Source organism: Chelmon rostratus, chromosome 5 (genome assembly GCF_017976325.1).
Source record: "Chelmon rostratus isolate fCheRos1 chromosome 5, fCheRos1.pri, whole genome shotgun sequence".
Classification (NCBI taxonomy): Eukaryota; Metazoa; Chordata; class Actinopteri; order Chaetodontiformes; family Chaetodontidae; genus Chelmon; species Chelmon rostratus.
Genome location: NC_055662.1, coordinates 16,636,041 through 16,655,147, shown reverse-complemented (window position 1 = coordinate 16,655,147; position 19,107 = coordinate 16,636,041). Strand labels below are relative to the sequence as shown.

The 19,107-nt window shown below is 43.4% G+C and overlaps 1 protein-coding gene across 2 annotated transcripts in view; it reads right to left on the bottom strand.

Annotated features, from left to right (window-relative positions):
- fbxl17 (F-box and leucine-rich repeat protein 17) overlaps positions 1–19,107 on the bottom strand; it is a 219,260-nt gene that overhangs the window by 147,471 nt on the left and 52,682 nt on the right. The gene's annotated exons all lie outside the window — the stretch shown is intronic.

The window sequence follows — 19,107 nt, the reverse complement described above, 5'->3', positions numbered from 1 at the left end:
GAGGGTGAGAGGAGAGTTAACATTAGTATCTGAGGTGAGATATCTCTTTTTCTTCATAGATTGTTTTATTGTTTTTCAAAACGAGTGTATGGAGAGAGGTGCTGTCAGATTCAAGACTAAATGTGTGCACCATGTGTGTGGCGGGTTGGCACAGCAGAGAAAAGAAGTGAGAGGAGGAGGATCACAGAAGGACAGACAAACTAAACAAAGAGCTCGCCTGCCAAGCAGTGAGGACATCGCCTTATGATGGATGGACCATTCCCCATCATTCACCGGCCGTCTACTAACAGCTCATAATGGATCAGAGATCAATAGGGAAGCAGAACATTTCCACCAGCTTCCACTGTAGTCATCAATACGGATATTGACAGTTACTTCACCCCCCTCATCACACTCAACGCTGCAACAGTACGTGGGAGATTGTTTGTCCTCTCTGTAGGCCTCCTCAAACTCTTCATCAATCACAAAGACAAAATAAGATGAGAAGGAGAGAGAGAGAATTGACTCTACTCTGTGATTAACTGGGAAAACAAAGACAAACAAACATCAAAGAACATTAGAGAACAAAAATCGCTTTTTCGAGGGATCCCTGTCAAAACCTCCAATGTTTCTTTTTGAAATCTCCAAAAAGCAAGTCAGGCAAAAAGTACACCTGAATACATGTAAACGAGCACATTTACTAGTGACGGATTCACACATACAGATATTCAAAAACATTTCCTTATTAACTTACATACATTTTGAAAAAAGTCTGTCAGAGTGGACTTGGCTGAAATCTAAGTCTGACATGTTGTGAAAACTAATGAAAAGTCTGGAAGAAATGTTTCAAAAAGCAGGAGCTGGAGCGGCAAAAGAGACACACTGTAGGCTACAGCCACTTTACATCAACACTGTCAGTCAGTGCTGGACTTTCAAACATACGTAGCAATGTTTATCTACCACTAAAGTCACATTCAAATGAACCAGAAAGTATTTTGGCATAATCAGTTGCTCTCAGACACATTTACTGTGGCCTTGTCATCAACTTCTAGAAATGTCAACAACTCCTCAGACTAGTGAAAATACATCACGAACAGCCAGTCAGAAGGGTTTCCAAACAGTGCCTCAGAGGAGCAGTGCTTGATAGACTGTCTTTACTGCAAGTTTACAAGATCATTAATTAGCCAGTTAGACTGAGATAGTGGTGACTTGCCAATGGAGTTGTAGTATTTAGCTGCACAACAACAGAAATGTTGTACAGTTGGAGATAGGATGAGCAAGACACAAACCAACCAGTGTTTTATGGATTTTTACACCATCAAAGAGGTGTGCAGGAAAGTGCAGTTTTGAATCTATGAGTTCAGCATCTTAAACTTGTACATTTATACATTCAGGTTTGTGCCTGTAAATGATGTGCTAAAAGCTGCCAGGCTTCTTTTGAAGTCTGAACATTAGTTTTTCTGTGTGGTTAGTGAATAGAGCTAACAGGAGACAGGCTAGAAGCTCACTATTTGTTTAATAGAAACAGGTAAAAGAGCACTTTAACAAGTAATGTATAAATCTGTACAAACCCCAGAAATGATGTGATGAACGGACTGAACAAACTTGAAAAACGGCAACCACAGACTTAAATATACAAGCTTTCATAAACAGGTATAAACTCAAATACACAAGTTTACGAAACAATGACTACAGGACCAACACTGTACTGTAGTTACACCTTCATGACTGATATGATATTCCTGGGCTTTTTTAAGCTACATACTAAAACATTTGCACGTGTTTGGTGTACGGGACAGGGACACATTGCTAGCAGTTGTCAGCCAGGTACACAGAGAGGTTCTCCCCCTGCCTCACCTCTGTTCAGCCATATCCAGGTGTACTCATAGATCCATTTGATGCCCTGTACCTCGTAACACTGATTAAAGTACAACTTGCAAGTCTTGCCCTATACTGATCACTATACTTGTCCATATACCCGTAATATACACACCCTCAGACTTCACACCTCTGCCACTCTACAGTTGCCTCCCCCTCCCTCCTGCTCTCTTTCTCCTGTCTTACTGCCGTCCTCCCCCCTGCAAGTCCCTTTAAACATTACTGAGTGGAGGCGCAAAGAAGATGGACAACCAGGAGAGCAGCGAGGGGAAAGAGAAGTCACAAAAAGAAAGAACAAGGTGTCCATTTATCTTTCACTGAGTTACATACAGTATGGCTTATCGGGGTAAAACACGTCCTATAACTCTAGTGAAGCTCAAAGGTTTCACACCTTATCAGAAAGGAGCCGAAGTGCTTGTAAAGTGCAAAATGGTTCATAAAGGGATGTGACTGCAGAGGATTTCCAGTCACAGGTGAGCCAGTGGATATAAGGTTTGAAGTATAATTTAGGAATGAATAAGTTTTTTGAGAAGGAAGGTCTTTAAACATACTATTATTCTGCTCTGACCAAAAATGAAACATGAATTGAAAGAAGGGGCACTGATGAGCCGTCTTCCATGTAGTCCAGATTGAAATATTCTAACAACTATTAGATGGATTACCATGACATTTTGTGCAGACATTCCTGATCCCCAGAGGATGAACCTCGCTGATCTTGGTGATCCCCTGATTTTTTCTCTCAAACGGTGGAGGTTCATTGTTCCCAAAGGTGAGAAATGTTTCAACAACTATCTTAGGGATTGCTGTGAAGTTTGGTACACACAAATATTCCCCTCAGGATGAATCTGAATCACTTCAGTCATCTTGACTTTTCATCTAGTGCCCCCTTCAGGTCAATGTTTAAATTGTCTGATACTTCGGTTGATGACCAAATACCTGCAAAAGTAAAAGTATATCTGCTAAACAGCTGCATGCAAGCATTGCCACTGTGAGCATGTTAGCATGCTGACATTAGCATTGAGCTCAAACCACAGCTGTGGCCAAGCATAGCTTTGCAGAGCAGCTGGTGTGGCTGCAGACTCATTGTCTTGTTGATAAATTAACTTATGGACATGCTGTATTGTCCTGCAGTGAGGTGAAGCCCTCAAATGCAAGATTTTGCACACAGTGAAAGTTATTGTTAAATTCATTTTGACGGATGAGGTGTATTACATTTGCTAAAATCAAATGATAAACCTCTTTTTCAGTCCCAAAAACGGACAAAATTGAGGTCATCCTATGACATGAAAGGTGTATCTATCTGCTCTAACTGACAGCGGCGTTCAACATCAGAGCTTGTCAATTCAAAACAGAGTTAAACATCAAAAAAACGAGTGGTAAGGTGGGCGGTCAATTAAAATGGGATGATGTTAAGGAAATAGCAGGTTGTGAGGGGGTTGTGTATGGCTGCAGGGTGTCCTTACTCCATCCAGCATCTGTATTTTAAGCCTTTTGCAAAGGAATAAAACTTATCACCCAAAACAGAACTGTTCATCCTGGACACACTTGTGTGTACAAGCTGTAGCAGCTCACTGTACTTGCTAGATTTGTACAGAACAGTTTTTTCAGGCCAATCAATAACAGGATGTACCTTAAAATTCCACACCTCCAGTTTGGACCCAACACACCACCCATCAACACTTGCTGCAGTCAGAAAAGATTAACTGAAGGTGAGTCAGCGCTCCCACTCCGAGACACTGATGCATATGGAACCTGATCTGCAGGGCCAGGTGGAGAAAGGGGGGAGAGCAGAACGGAGTTGTCTTTATGGGTATGAAAGTTGGGGGGGAAAAGGGGCTCCAGAAGGACCTGGCTGAGCTGAGCAGCTGGCAGGTGAAACGAGCTGGCCGGAGCTCCCCCAACATGGCCTCTGCCAAAAAACCATCAAGGAAAACATTTTCAGGTTGACTACCAGCAGAATCAAAAAGCTACACACCGCCGTGATCCTTAAATCAGAAACGTCTGTGAGAGAAGCACACGAATCGCAGCCGAGTCCACCTCCAGACTGTCTTTCATACCAGTGTTTGTGCTGCGGGAGTGTGTGGGTGCAGTTGTGTTTGTGTGTGTGTGTGTGTGTGTGTGTGTGTGTGTGTGTGTGAGTGAGAGAGAGAGAGAGAGAGAGAGAGCGTATACCCTTGTGTTTGAAAGCAGAAGAGACAAAACGAAAGCGAGCAGGTTACACACCTACAGTACCTCTCAGCAGGTGAGAGAGGAGACAGAGGAGAAAAAATAAAATCCCACCGGAGCAGAACAGGCCAGGAGGGCATGTACCGTATCAGATTAAGCCTGTGTGTGTGAGTGTGTGTGTCTGTGTGTGTGTGTGAGAGAGTAAGACCATATGGGTTTGTGACTAAGATTTGTCTCCAACCCACAAACACAAAAACCCGTCCCAAATTTCGCTGTGCCTCCCTCCTCCTCCCCCTCAACCTTTCATGGACTTTGATTTAAAAACACGAAAAGAGCCATGGCAGGGCTTCGGAGAAGAAGTGGCTAGCCAAGAGAGGCCTTAAAGCCTTTTAGAAGGGATCTGGTTTAATGGTCTCTGGGTGAAGGAGGTAAGGAAAGCAGGAAAAAAAAAAAAAAAAAAAGTGGGCCGGAATGGTGGAAATGCTGCAGTCATAAAGATAGCCTTTGTGTGTGTGTGTGTGTGTGTGTGTGTGTGTGTGTGTGTGTGTGTGTGTGTGTCTTAAAGAGCTGGAAGGTAATTGTTGAGAGTGCTGTGGTAGCAAAAAGGGGTAATGCTGTATGTGAGTGTGTGGTTTTTGTCTGGCGCTCTGTTCTTCGAAAACGCTGGGGCAGCACCCGGGGGCCACTTCTCATCCAATAAGGGCATTTAAGCTTGTCAATATCGTCTATCATAAGACTCGTTTGACTCCATCAAACGCACGGGCAAAAGAGATGTAAAAGACCACAGCAGATTGCCGTCCGTCCCTTTCATCCTCGGCTTCCTCCCTCCCTCGTTTAAAACTGGCCGATTCTCACCCACAAAAAACAACACAGCAAGAATGCTCCCTCCCTCACATCGTTAATTGTGCTCCTTCTTTCTTTGAGTTCTTTCTTTGTACACACACACACACACACACACACACACACACACACACACACACACACACACACACAGGTGAAGGCGTTTCATCAATGAGAGAGATAGCAGGGAGTGTGTGGAGGGCAGGCACACTGTCATTTGTCCAGGTGCAAAACTCTGACGATGATACACACATACACACCCACACGAAAACGGATTCATCACACACACACACAAGCGCATAACAAAAACACACTTTCTTGCACAAAAAAAGTAAACGACTGCACAACTTCTACGTTTTTTTTTGTTTTCCTCTCATTGCCAACTGGAGCTAGTCGACCCCACCCAGCCATGCCAGACGGGTGACCGGCCAAAAACCTGAGAGAGGGAGAAATGTAGCCCAATCAGAATGCACGAAAACAGCTCCAGTTAACCAGCAACCATGTCACTCAAGCAAAGAGCAGGCAGAGGAGTTCCAAAGCTTCAGGAATGGAGCAAAAGTCTGAGCACCATGAATGAAGAATTTCGTAATCTGGACCAAAGGATGGACGCAGCCAAGAGCTAGTCAAGCGTAGACTGCTTGATGTCTTAGTTTTCCCAGTGTGCCAAATTTTTGTTACACTGAAACACACTGTTGAGCCTTTTCAGTGGCGTGGACCAAAACCCAAGGAAGTGCAGTTAGTGAGAGGGTGATGCTGATGACGCTGCAGACTTTCCTGACATCTTATACTTGTGTTGCGTCTCATGCATTGGTTGGTTGGGTCTTGTTCCTGCAGGTACCAGCAAAGACTTTCCCGTACCTGTTCAGGTGACAGATGTATCAATCTGAAAGCTTATCAGAGAATAAAACACAGTCTGCCACAACCATCATGAGGTTAACAGTCGAAATAAAGTGTCCACATTACACACTAATCTACCAGGAATGTGGACTCTTTTGCTGGACGCCCTGCATGTTGTATTTTGAGGGTGAGGGTAGGATTCAAAGGCTTGTTAGATCAGGTTTAGAGCATGGTGTCACCTCTCAGTAGATTCATGACAGCACAGCCTGATATTCACTGCAGGACCTAATGATCAGCCCAAATATCATTTAACACTCAAACTTAGCGTCCATAAGAGTGCTCACCTAATGTTTGGTGCATTTCGTCATGTCTGTTCATAACTATAAAATATACAACCCTGCTTCCAAAGCCTAGAGGCTGTGTAAAATGTAGATAAAAACAGAATGCAATCATTTCCGAAAAACCTGTTTACAACCTGTTTACCTGTGGAATGTTCCAAACAGGTGTTTTTGGAGCGTTCCACAACTTTCTTAGTCTTTTGTTGCTCCTGTCCCAACGTGTTTGAAATGTGTTGCTGCATCAAATTCAGAATGATCATATTTTTACAAAAATCAGTGTAGCTGATGAGGTAAAACATTAAATATACTGTCCTGTGTACATTATTTCCGCATTATCTTCAAAAAGTTTTATAAATTAAATAAGGGGTACATTTCAGATCTGCTCCACTGAAGAAACCTCAGAAACAAAGAACAACAAACTTCAAGTCACATCACCAAAGTCCTAAAAAGTCTGCAACAGACCATAAACAACTACTTCACAGTGAAGGATGCTTAAACTCCAAAAGGCCTCAATCAGACGGCCACTGAATATCACGATGTATTCATGAAAGCTCTCTGTTACTGAAATTCTCTGTGCAATTTTACAGATTTCCAATATTACCCATAAACAAGGCCGCCAAGTGCAGGCCTGCGAGGTGCAAATTGAAGTGGGACGATTTTCATCAAAGTTCTGTTCTTTCCAGGGTAATCATTTTCTCCATAAACACTCTCTTAGGAGTGATAGTGCAGTGGGTTCATCACAGCCTTGGAATACACAAACAAATACACAAATACACACAAACTTAGGTGTACACCCATAAACTCAGCCCCCCCACCCCCACCCCCCAAAACTGTGTCTCTTTTTAAAGAGCTCAGATGGGCTGTATTGACGCGGAGGACTGGTGATCTGGCAAAAATCTAAATGAATGCTTATCATCCTGTGTAATATCCGATGCCTGGAGACAAAAGCAACACGGAAAGTCATAAAGTTTTACTACAGCGAGGGAGAGTCTCTTTACTGTGCTGCCTCTGTGCTGATGAGCAGGCACTGAGCGCTAAGTGCAGGGCGGTTCTGCTCGGAGCCGTGCGCGTGTATTGATCAGAAAAGCATCACAGAGACAAGCAGCAGAAGCTTTGGCGAAGCTGATTCACACTTAAACCTGCAGATGTGTGGCATGCACGTGCTTCCTCGCATACAGACATGAGGACATTCACGCAGAAAAACACATGCAGCACACGCGCAGGCCAAGCGCAAAGTTGAGTCTAGACAGATGTGAGGTTCCTGGTCTCCAGCTATACAGCGAGATGTTTTCCTTGGCTAAACAGGGGGACTAGTCGCATTTATGGGACATGATGAGACAGGAACTCAGGATGGATCTCAGTGAGAGACAAAGCAGAGGAAGAGGAGAGGGAGGGAGAGGAGGGGATGAGAGATTTGCAATCTTTTTATGTTAACATAATGTAACTTCTAGTCTTCAGTGTATTGCTTTGGTAAGCTTGGCTGCTTCTTTCATGCCTGTAAATCCTGTCTGAATATGGATGTGACAGACAGGCAGTGGGAAAGATGGAGAGGTGGTATGACAGGCCAAACAAGCCGTGGGTGTGTGTGTGTGCAGGGGAGTATGTGAATATGAGAGCAATCTGATCTTATTAGAGGCCTGACGGGATGAGGCGCTGCGATGAGAGCTCTGAATCACCACCATCTAATCAATCAGTCTAATTAACCGAGCTTTATGAATGCTGGGCCGAGCTGAGAAAGAATCCGCCGACACACAGATTAATAACGATTACTGAATACACTGCAACACATTCTATTAACAATCAATCTTCATGCCCGTCCAGCGGCTTTGCATAAGACGCCGCTTCATTGCCAGTTGCAGGAAATCTTCTGAAACGTGTTAGAGGTTCCTCTGTCTCCATCAAGTCTTCAAAGTAAATGAAATACTATTCTCCAGAATTCATTTTTATTTAATGAAGCGTAAAGTTCTGAGAGTGACTCCTCGGTAGGATAATACAATTATGCCGCATTCATGTCGAAAGGGATTTTTCATCAATAGGATTTAACATACAGATACGGTGGACATGATAAAAACCCCTCAGTGGAAGCCGGTTTAAATGTTGAACTTCAGAAAACAGTCGGAGGTCATTTTTGTTTACGCTCAAACTTGAGGTTAAGACAGGACCGGCTGCTCTTTGGCGCCCACCCGTGCCCTCACAGAAGAGTCCCGGGGTGGAAGTCAAAACAGGTCTCAGCAGAAGGATGGGCCGTAGCGCTTGTTTGCATGAGTGTGTGCACATGTGCGTGTGTGTGCTGTCAAGTCCTCGCACCGAGCAGACCTTTATCCACCAGCGGGGGTCTGCATGTGTGTGTGGTCTCACTGCGACCTGCTGCTGGGCGACACCGGGGAGCAACTGTCAGAGACGACATAACCGCGGCCTTATCGGCTGGCCGCCCACGACGCCGCGCTGTGGGCAGTCGCCACTTTGTTTCTTTGCGTAAACGAACGATCTGCGACTCTACATTTCTCTCTGAGGTTTCAGTGGAAGCGAGCAGCACATCCGCCACTCTCTCACCGCCTTTTTGTCTTTCTTTAACCTTTGTCCTGCTCGTTATTTTGAGCTGGAGAAAATTTAGGAGAAAGCACCGCACTGTCGGAGGGCCAGTGTGTAAAACAAAGCAAGCAAAAGGCCACGCTCTCACACTACTTAGACAGAAAAATAGCTTACTGAGGGCAAGCCAGAGGCAAAGCAAATAAGTGGTATTTAGTGAGAACGATGGCTCGAGTGGTGTCTTTACAGAAACAGTTATTCTCGCAGGCGAGAAACTTTAAAGAGACAGCCATGGAATTTAAGTGGGGCTGCAACTATTTTCATTATCGATTCACCTGCAGATTGTTTTTGGTGATTAACTCATTGTTTTTTTTTTTAATGAAATGCCAGAAAACAGTTCCCAGTGATGTATTCCAGTAAAATAATAAGCTGCAGTTAGGCTGAGGAGTAGCATGGCCATCAACTTGCACCACCTGCCACCCACCCAGAGATTCCTCACATCTCTCCACTGTGCACTGTGACAAAAAGGCCAGAAAATTATCCGAAAAGCACACTGTATATTTTTCAAAAATCGAAGCCGGCTCTGAAAGATGACTATGTTTGAAAAATGAAACTCCCAAGATCAATAGATCCACTTTTCTCCAGCTGTGGCCATCTCAGACACACTTGGAAAGAAAAAGATCCATGAAAAACTTGCCCTATCCTTTTCACATATCGCCAAAAAAAAAAAAGAAAAAAAAAAGAAGCAACTGCTACCTATTTAGCAGGAATGATTCCATCGCCTGAACAAAGACGCCATTTTATGCGTTTTTAACGGAAATCAATTAATGTGCTATCTCCACACATGCACAGTGCGCCCGTCTCTCTCTCTCATACACACACTTGTCAAGCCATCGTGTCTCTCTCTATCGTTGTCATCAGCCTTGATGATGCCAGCGAGGACTGAAATCGGCATGGGTGATCGCCAAAGTGATCGATCGCCTCCCCTGTCTGTGCGCTGCGCTCTCAACTGAAAATTACCTGTCATTTATTCAGTGGCTTAAGCCCATCAGCTCCCTCAAGAGTTTTCACATGCTGTCTTTTATCGTGATGTGGCCGTGCGCATGTGTAATTGCACATACATGCGTGTGGGCAGGGGGCGAGTGCTCCTCAAGACCCCTGCATAGCAGTTTCCACGTGATGAAGAGGAGGCTTTGTTCTCAGTCCGTTTCCCTGAGGATCGATAACGCTTTGTTGCACATCAGGCGGAAATCAGAAGCTACTGCGGAGGAAGCCGAAAGACATACTTTACTCCTTTAAATGCAGAGTGGTAAATGTCATTACACCACATTGTCAAAACCCTTCAACGGTTCTCTTGAGGTTTCAAATCCCAGTGTGTTCTTTCCCAAGCAACATGCAGTACCAATAGTTCTTTGTTGCATGACAGACCGAAATCAGAAACTACCACAGAGGAAGCCAAAAGTCACATTTTACTCCTTTAAATGCAAAGTGGTAACTGTCATTACAGCACATTGTCAAAGCCCTCAAATACCTCTCTTGAGTTCTCAAATCCCAGTGCGTTCTTTTCCCAAGCACACATTCACTGAAGGGCTCATCTTCAATGTCAACTTACCATATTAGTTCTACAGCTCTGTGCTTCACAGCACGAGAGAAAGTTCAGGCTAGTTCTGTTGCTGCGGTGGTCCCTGTTGTAACCAAACATCTCTGACAGCAGCTCTGTACAGTACAGTAAGAGTTCAGCATTTAAACGAAGTACAGACGGGTTGAACTCCATAACGATTTTACAAAACAACCAAGACAGCAAAAAAAAAAAAAAAAGGACACCATTTCATAACAAAAACAAACAACTCCCTCTCCGTTTTACCCTCTTTCAGGGAAGAAAATGCATTATTGGAAATGCTACTTCTAAAGCCATTCACTCTGCCTACAGCGAGCCATCAATTTTCCAGCTCGCCCTTCAGCTTCAGTTTCTGAACAGCACAACACACACACTGGTTTTGGCTCACAGGATTTGACATCTGCATGCACCATAAAGAGACCTGGTTCTTCATATCCTTGTATATGTGATTCTAACATTTCCAGGTTTCTGATCATTTGCATCAGTGCAGGTTTATCTTTGACTCTACATCCAGCAAATCTGTTCTGAGTTTTTGACTAATTTGGTTCCGGTCTGCGACCAATCTAGTGGATTTAGTTTTGCCATCTAATGGTCGGTGTTGGAAAATGAGAGAATCTCATCTTCAACCTTCACACTGCAACTTTCACCTATTTAAGCATCTGGAGCACCATTATATTGTTAATCATCATAATTTTTGCTTTACTGACAAACTGCTACATAACTACAGACTACTCTTCCAGGTGAGGATGTTCCTGCAAACAGAGACTCATCAGAAAACTGGACAAGGTATTTACAAGCCTTAGTACTGCAGTTGGTGGATCCAAGTAAAATATAACCATAATAGTCCAAAAACATGATTATAAACACACTCATGGATTCAGAAACGCTGTAAGCATCTAAACCACATACTGTATTATGCTTTACGAGTTTAAGTTCATCTTTCCCAAAGCGTCAGCAGCCAGCTGGGAGCAGCCTTCAGGACCAGGCTGGTGGTCCATCCCTTTCACAAAGAACCGGAAACCACCAGGAGAGACTCTGAACCTCTTAACCCTTCACTGTTCCCATGGCAACGGCCCAGCACGATCTATCAGGGTGGACCTGAAATTGACTTTTAACACTTTGAGCTTAACTTAGAGATCAGTTTTATGTCTCACGCTAATGATGAAAAATGGGACCTAAAGAGGCCGAGCCGAACATGGACCTGGACCAGAATGACAGGCAGCAGCGGTGACGGACCCATCAATGCCTGGAGTTACAGCTATGGCCCATATTGGATTGTTCTGCCCAGCAGTCTATAGAGGGAACCGCTGCCTCTTCTTCTTATCGACACAGAACTAAAGGTATGGAGCGGGACCTGGCAACACCTGAGAGAATCACAGGATGAGCCCAAAAAAACCCACCTCAATGCTCTTTCTCAGGGAAAACAGCGACTTTCAGAACTTTTGAGTTTCTTTGAGATGACATTGATCCAGTTGGTGGATCTTTGATGTAAATCCTCACTAAATAAGCCATTCAGCAAATATGATGAAGCCCCAAGTGGTATGTCTCAATGTGAGATGAATTTGTGAGGAGAAAATATGCAACTATGCAAAGAATACGAAGACCAAGCCCTCAGCCCTTGTGTATTACATTTTTAATCTTAATTGTTAATCTCAGCATGGCCTTGCTACGAGTTCTCTACCACGAATGTTCTATTCTCACATTTCAAGGATAAGAAATGTAGAACTAACAATCAACAAGTGTGGTCACTGAGGTCTCAGTAAATCCTGACCATGTCAATTAATTAAGAAATATGTTTTACTTTCAAGAAAACAGCTGAAATCAAATCAATGAATTTACACTTTTACATAACATTTAAAAAACAGTTTGTTATATTAGTTGCTTAAATTTAGAGAAAAACAACCATGTGCCAGAGTGATCTTGTTCATTCCCTGAAAATTACCTCATCAAGCAGAAGGGCTGCAGACTGTACAGTAAGTGCGAGTGAGAGCTAATTGGCATCATTTGTGACCTGACAATATGTGAACAAACTTTGAGTTGACAATATGTGCAGGAGTGGGCTTTTACGGATTCCAGAGATAAGCTTCTCAGTGCTTTGAAAGAAATCCCTGTTTCAAAATTCTTGTTTCATCAAAACACCATCCAGCGCTTTGTTGAGCACGATCATCTGTCTGAACCATCTGCATGCCTTTCCACTTTTGTTTCTCTAGTGAGCAACACCTTCTGCAAGCCATGCCTCCTAAATAAAACATGGATGTCGGACACAGGCGCAGTTTGGTCTGCAGAGTCATAAAAGGAAGCGTCCAGATGAACAGGATGATCAGAGAGGGATCAGACACACTGAGACAGCTGGAGCGCAGACAGGAGGGGAAAAGAAAGGCTGAACGGAAACATGTTACCTGAACACAGGAGCCTTACTAGACGAACACCAAACCTCACTCCACTCCTTCCAGCTTTTCAGCATTAGTTCCATTCACTCGCTCAGTCAAACATTACAACTGTAGTCTCGAAACGCTATGAAGAAAATCATTACAGCTCACTTGAAAAGTTGAAAATTTAAGGCACCATGACCTGATTTGAAATATTTCTAAGACTCTCTATAGCAAAGCAGGCTCTCACTAAAGGCTTCTTCATTCACAGTCTGCATCCAGTAAAATTCCATACTGTATTCCCTCCACCTTGTCAGTGTCATGGTAGGCCAGAAAGACTAGGAGCTGGCCTGAGGGTAGCGGCGTCCTCTGCCCTGATGGCCTCTGGGTGTGCAGCCTCTGCCTGCCGGGGCTTTATGATAAGAGCTGGAGGAGTGTTGCGTGGACAGCTGGCATCCTAAACACTCCGGAGGTGCACACGCATCCACATACACAACAGTACCCAGGGTGTTTTGTTATGCAGATGATGGCCAGGTAGGTGACAGTGCCCAGGGCAGGGAAATTAGAAGGTTGTTACAAGTTCCCGGTCTGTGCCGAGCTCATTCACAGGGCATTATTCAAGCTGATGGTATGAGTAGTGACAGGGACAGATATCTGCTGTCAGAGCGACGGAGGAATGATTGAAATAAAGAGCGAGGGGAGAGCGGGGAGGCTTTTTCCATACATTTCATAAGGAAGGAAGCCTGGAACAAAGTGTCCTCCACAGAAGCTGAATGTAAAGAACTGCTGCTGTCCTGTGGCATTTACTCTTGTTCTGACTAGAAACTGACACTTTTAGATGCAGTCAGGGAGCACTCAACTACGTGACAAACAACAACTGCAGCAAAAGTGTTTATTCACATGATTCCTTCGTCATAACACCACACTGAGTTTACTGTGTGAAGGCTTTGTCATTTCTATGACAAATTCTGCAGTCTGATCGCAGCCACTGACTGAGGTCCAGCTGGTCAATACAAACTTTACTCACTGCAGACAAGTGTTCAACCAGTGATCATCAAACTCACTTCAGCCTGTTGTCTGAACAGTTGCAGTGGCTTTCATCTACTTTTCCAGAGTTGTAAAAAGGTAGGTTTATTTTCCCCTGCATGCTGCTCTGATTAATTACTGCAGAGCAAAGGAGTGATGTGATCAATCAATCAATCACCTGCTGCTCTCAATCAGAAGGATCCTGATGCATTTCATCTTGTTTTCTATGTTTTTACCAGAAGACAGTGCAGAGAAAAAAAATCACCTCACTCGTTAAATATGTGGTCTTTGCTGTGTGATGTAGGGCCACTGCTTGTTTCCCCTGAAGCTTAATAAGCTTAATATTATATTTCATGAAAACGCAGTAATTTCTTGTGATCTTTATTTCAGGCCTCCTCCATGAAACGCTGCAGGGAACCCTGAAATGACTGGCCAGATAAAGACGGCTTTCGAGTATGGTGATTTGGAGATTTGGAGCTATTAGCAGATTCAAAACTGACAATTAAAATAGAGAGGTAGAGTGAAAAAAGGAAGGGAAATAAAAATAAAGATGAGAAAGTGTCCTGTATGCTGAACACACGTGACTCCAAATGTGTTCGTACTGGCCGGGCACTCCCTTTATTTTCTACATAATAAGCTGTGGACAAGTAGACCATTATCCTTCCCATTACTGTTCAACTTGACAATTAATGTCCAGGAGTTTAATGGGGACTTGACCCATTAACATGGCTAATAGCTATAGAAGCCCACTGTGTGTTTGTGCAAGTGTGTAAGTGTGTGACTGACTGATAGTGACTGACAGTAATAGAGAGACAAAGAGGGAAAGAGAGGCAGGGAGAGAGGGAGACAACAGTGGTAAGCTAATTAGTTCGGCACTATCACAGATGGCTAAGGGGTCACTGTTAAACCTTTATTCACTGCCATATTACCCACGTCAATGCTAATTCTACAGGAGCTAGGTCATACACAGCATGGCTTGCATAATAAATGAGCCTATAACACGGCCTGGGGTATCGGCAAACCTGAGCCTGACCGGTGGAAAAATGGAAAACTGACCTTTTGTGTTGTTTTCCGACTAACATTGCTCAATCATCAAGTCCATGGGCTTTCTGCAAAGGTTGTTAGAGAACCATTGTTCCCCTGGGTGCCATGGGGTGCAACGGGAGAGAAGGAGGGAGTGAAAGCACAAGAGAGGGCGAGGGAATGAAATTAAAATAGAAAAAGAGAAAATAGAGAAAGAAAAGCAACGAGAGGGACAGCGAGAGAAAAAAAAAGAAGAAGCTGGAGTGGAGCCATGGGCTTGCCGAGACAGTAACACATCACATGAAAAAGAGGCCTTGCTGGCACACAAAGTTAAGTGTTTCTTGCACACATCTACAGGCGCAGACGCTTGTACTTCATTACAACAAGAGAGCGTAGCCCGATCTCTGCGTACGAGACATGAGAGCATTCGCTGGGACATGGATGCTAATTTTCACTGCAACACATTTTTCACTGCAAGATAAAACACATCAAGTATTGGTTAGTTAGGTTGTATGAGCAACTACTGCACGCACACACACTCACACACACACACGTGTGCGGTGAGTCACTGCACCAAATGTATCGGCGTGTGACCGTTCGAGTTGAGAAAACCTGTGCTGGTCTCTAACTTCTGAAACCAAACAGCACTCGTATGCTGCTTGGAGGCCAGTGTGGAAATACCAGCGTGGCTCCCCGGGGGGGTTGTTGTAAATTCAAGAAATAAAAGTCAAGACATCTCCACTGGGGACAGCACTCTATTCAAACAGCTTGTGGGCACCGAAGTAATGAACAGACAAACAAAAAATGAGAATGTTGTGAAAAGAAACAGAAATAAAATAGCACTGGAGCGGTGTTGACACAAGCATCTGTGGTTGTTTTCTGAGGTGACGGCAGTCATCTGAAGAATGTATAATTCCGAGAAGTGTGTGGACAGATAACTGAAAGAAGGGTCACTCGGTAGCTCGCCCGGCTCTGTGCAAAGGTTAAATCCACTTTCAACCTCGAGCATTCATAACTGATGCATTTCAGTAATTAACTACTCCAACACCAAAATGTAGTCTAATAATATTAATCGTCAATAACAATGATTAATTCTCATCAAAAAGGCCTCAAATAAAACTAGTAAGGCACTGTTCAAGGATAACTTTCGTTTTTTACAACCTGGACCTTATTTGAAGCATTAAATACGACCATTTACTCACCCAGACAACTTTGGTGGCATTTGGAGTATAATATAATATAACTCGTATAATGCGAGTACTCGGGGCATCCATGCGCAGCCTCTATATAACACATAATCTGCGGCGAAACTCGTTCATATTCCAATATATTGTTATGATATGCTGGCGCTATTCCCCTCTGAGCCAGCGGTCGGCTAGTTTAGCTGTAGTTTGGCACAGCTATGGTTCGTTATTGCGTATTCGTAGCCGACCGCCACAGAGTTAGCCGTGTTGTGGCTGGCTGCTCGCAGCGCTAGGCGCTCGGAAATGACATCATCCACGTCAGAGGTAGTTGTCTAGAGACACCGGATGTTGATAACATGCCACCATGGGCTCAGAGGGGAATAGCACCAGCATATCATAACTAAATATTGGAATATGAACGAGTTTAGCCGCAGATTATGCATTTATAGAGGCTGCGCATGGATGCCCCGAGTACTCGCATTACAGATATACGCGCCGCTCCTCTGGGGCTAATTTCTTCAAAACGACTCCAAATGCCACCAAAGTTGTCTGGGTGAGTAAATGGGTGTATTTAATGCTAAAATAAGGTCCAGGTTGTAAAAAACGAAAGTTGTCCTTTAAAGCTAATGTAGGCGGGATAACATGCAGGTAGGTAAACCAGCAGAGCACTCGATTGGCTCGAGAGGCTGTCCAAAAATCAGCTGCTATCTGATTGGACTAAACTTACTGTTAAGATACTGTTTGCCTGCTTCAACAATGCTGCTGCTTTCCTGCAGGGATAGCAGTCTTTCCTTTTCCAAATACCTTAATTCTGTTTATTTAACATGACATAATAAAGAAAATGTCTGTTCAAAAAAATCTACATCTGTATATATCGATTGTAGTCGAGCACTGGGACTGGTTTTGATGGTCGACTGTTCTGTGAAAGCAGTACTGCAAGCACTTTTACAGCTCACTAAATACAATGCGTTGTCTTGTTTGTTTAATGCATACAAAAAGGACTTTGTGATTTTAAGGGGTGTTATGTGCTGGACTTTCTCGTGCAGTGACTTCTGGTTTAATATATAGTGTACAGACATGAAAATAAGCATATTTCATACAAATGTTGGATATGTTGGATATGTTATGATATTATTCCTTCAACGTTAAAAGATCTCACTAACATTACTGTACATGCATTACTTAGAATCAACATCTGATTTACAGGAAGTCCTCCAATCTAATGCAAGACAGAAATCCAAGCAACAAAAGCGGCAGCGCTACTCAGTTTCACCACATAACAGGAACAGTAGTTGCCTTCAGTGACATCTGTTGGGATTTGTTAGCGAGGATCAGCACAGATGTTGGGCTGCTAATGTCGAACATATTTGGAATTTCAGGGAGGCTAAGATCAGTCTCCAACTAAATACATGTGGTTAGGATTGGATCAGAAAAAGTCACACACAGACAGAACCATATCAGTGAGTGTGGCTGGGAAAGATGGTCATTGATTAATGGCGTCTAAATTCCTTCTGTTTAATTCATCAATCCCTACAGTAGTGAGAGAAACAAAGCTTAAATAACGCATACTTTGCAATTCATGGATTTCTGCCATGAATTTCCCCCTGAAGTTTGAAAAGGAGTCATCAATACTGGCAACTGCTGTTACACATAGTGATTTTTTTATTCTATTTTATTTTATTACACACACAAGGGCAAACAGAGTAACACCTACATCAGCCTACTTCCCGGGCTTCCCCTTGTTAGGGACTGCTAATGATGAAAGAAAGCAGAGGGGAGGATAAAAGAGTGGCACGATTACAGGCGACATTAGAGGGATGCATAAAAAATCTGATATTATGGGATGGTCTGCTGCACAGTCAGCTCAGTGGGGGTTGATACAGAGATGCGCAATCACAGGCAATCTTTGTGGGATGGTAGCAGGGAAGGAGCCACAGCAAGTCAAAGACATACAGTAGCAAATGCAGAATCACATAAACAAACAAACACACACACACACACACACACACACACACACACACACTGAGCCCCACACTGTAGTACATTATAAGGGCTCCAGTATTTTTAGATCAAATGTTGTTTCATTTGAGAATATCAAACAGTTGTTTGCAATCTCTGACACAAACACACACATTAGTGCTGAAATGATTTATTGTTCAATCAATTAGTCAATCTCAGGTCTCCTACATTGACTGGCAACAATAATCGATTAGCCACGTAAGTTTGTTGTCAAAAATGTGGCAGTCCATCTTGAGAGTTTTGGACTGTTGGCTGGACAAAACACGTCAAAACCTGAAGATGTCACCTTGGATGCTGGGAAACTGTAATAGACATTTTATAGGCATGAACTCATTTTACTAATGATTAATTAATGACAAATAATTATGAACATGGTAATCAATGAGGGAAAAGAGCACAAATGATCAGTCGATTAGTTGATTGAGACAAACCTTAATGGTGACAAGCTGGATGATAAGATAATGATTTTTCATGGCAAAAATGCAGTTTTCTGTCTTATATGATAGTCAGCTGAATACTGGTGGATATTAGATCGTTGGTCAGACAAAACAAGCAATCTGAAGACACCACCTTAGGCTCTGGGAGGCTGTAATGAATTTTCATATCTTCAGACATGTATAGACCAGACACATTAATAGAAAACATAATCGTCAGACCAATCGATAACAAAAATAAATGGTTACTTGCAGCCTCAATCAAAAACACAACAACAGGAGAAGCACTGCAGACCTGTGAAAATTCAAGCTGTGCTAATGCAGCCCATTGACCATCAACCATTACAACCACTTCCAGGCAAAACAGAAGAGAACCGGGGAGCTGGGAGGGAGGGAGGGAGGAAGGGAGAAAAATGAGACACAGAACGTGGGAGGGAGAAAGACCAAGAGAGATCCTAAAAGAGAGTGAAGCATTCAAGGCCAGAAAGAACAAAATAACAAGAGACCACAGACAGAAAGCCACAAATGTATTATTAACAAGCATTCCCTGCTGATTGTGGTATCAACATGTGCACAAACTCACACACACACACAAACCAAAGAGGCAGTGTTTGGGGCTCAGCAGGCTCGGATTATAAGCAGGTTATGATTAATGCAGTGGGGTTAAGACTTTGATACTCCCCACCACTCTCCTGCCCGTTTTACTGTGAACATCCTCAAACAGTCCACACCAGCAGAGGCACACAAAAACATACTTAGCACAAATGTCAGCACACACACAAATTCGCAGAAGATAAAGCCTCGTCTTTTGCATGGGCAGAGGGCTTAATGTGGCAGTCCGCGCAGACTGAAACATCAAACGGCCAC